This window comes from Sitodiplosis mosellana, unplaced genomic scaffold (assembly GCF_009176505.1).
Source record: "Sitodiplosis mosellana isolate CC-2019 unplaced genomic scaffold, AAFC_SMos_1.0 Smas_scaffold_1971, whole genome shotgun sequence".
NCBI classification, from domain to species: Eukaryota; Metazoa; Arthropoda; class Insecta; order Diptera; family Cecidomyiidae; genus Sitodiplosis; species Sitodiplosis mosellana.
The window spans coordinates 1-1,068 of record NW_022597213.1 but is presented as its reverse complement, the minus strand read 5'-3'; the positions used below and the strand labels follow the sequence as shown (position 1 = coordinate 1,068).

The window sequence follows — 1,068 nt, the reverse complement described above, 5'->3', positions numbered from 1 at the left end:
CACAAAAGTCGATGGAACTTTTTAGTACAAATCTACAAACTTTTTGTGAATATTCTACGCAGAGTGTCATTTTCATGCGAACAGTGCAAACCCAGCCGAGAGCTATTTGTCGTACAATTAGATAGACGCAAGTCAAAGGTCACCTATTGAGATTAAGACGCACTACGGCAAGACAAACACAGTTATTCGTCGCATTTAACAAACTGTTTTGCATCGTGATACAGTAATGTGGACCGAATTTGATTTGAAAGTATCAGTTGAGTCAAGAGATTTCACCAAGAAATCCTATTTCGAAGAAACACCATTTCTAAGACTAATTCAAAGTTGATTTAATTGATAAGTCCGATGACTTCGACTATAAAACACATTCGCTGTTTTGCTTGGCTTCAGAGTGAGTTTCACAGTTGCAGTGGACAGTGGACAGTACACAGAATACAATAGCAAGATGAATCCATATATTTTGTTTGCATTTTTATTGTTAGCAATCAGCCAAGTAAGTAAATTTCAATTGTGACAAATATGTCAAAATTTTTGATCGTTGTTTTTTTTTCAAGGTTTATGATGTTGTTGGACATGAATATCCCGATGATGATGAAGGGTGGCCCGAACCTATTCTCCACAATTAGTTTTCGAATAAAAGCAATTATTTGTCAAGAGAACCTACCATCTTCCTATAATAATAACTAGATTGTGAACCGAATAGACAAAATATGATTGACTTTGATTGCGATGACTGGCTGAATCAATAAGTTTCATCAAGAACTCATATCTCAAAGAAATGCCATTTGCAGTGGCGTAACTGGGTGTTTTGTTAAAACAGCAGAAAGCAAAAAATTGAGTTGAATAAAATCATTTGATGGAAATATTAAACTAAATAGTTATTGTATTGATTTGACTCCAGAAATCTCAATGGATTCTGATCGAATATCACTTTTTTCAGTTTATCATTTATGCCCGCAATTTTAGTCAAGAATCAATATTTCCTCTAAAAAAACATTCGCAGTAAGTGCGCACTTATTGATTACTCAATAAATGCTGTAGTATACTGTTATTCACAATGATTTGATT

The 1,068-nt window shown here is 33.9% G+C and overlaps 1 long non-coding RNA gene across 1 annotated transcript; it reads left to right on the top strand.

Moving 5' to 3' along the window:
- Positions 1–14: 14 nt before the first annotated feature.
- On the top strand, positions 15–875 carry LOC129571315 (uncharacterized). The gene is made up of 2 exons (XR_008688252.1): positions 15–493; positions 555–875. It is a non-coding gene; the product is annotated as an uncharacterized LOC129571315 (long non-coding RNA).
- The last annotated feature ends 193 nt before the right edge of the window (positions 876–1,068 follow it).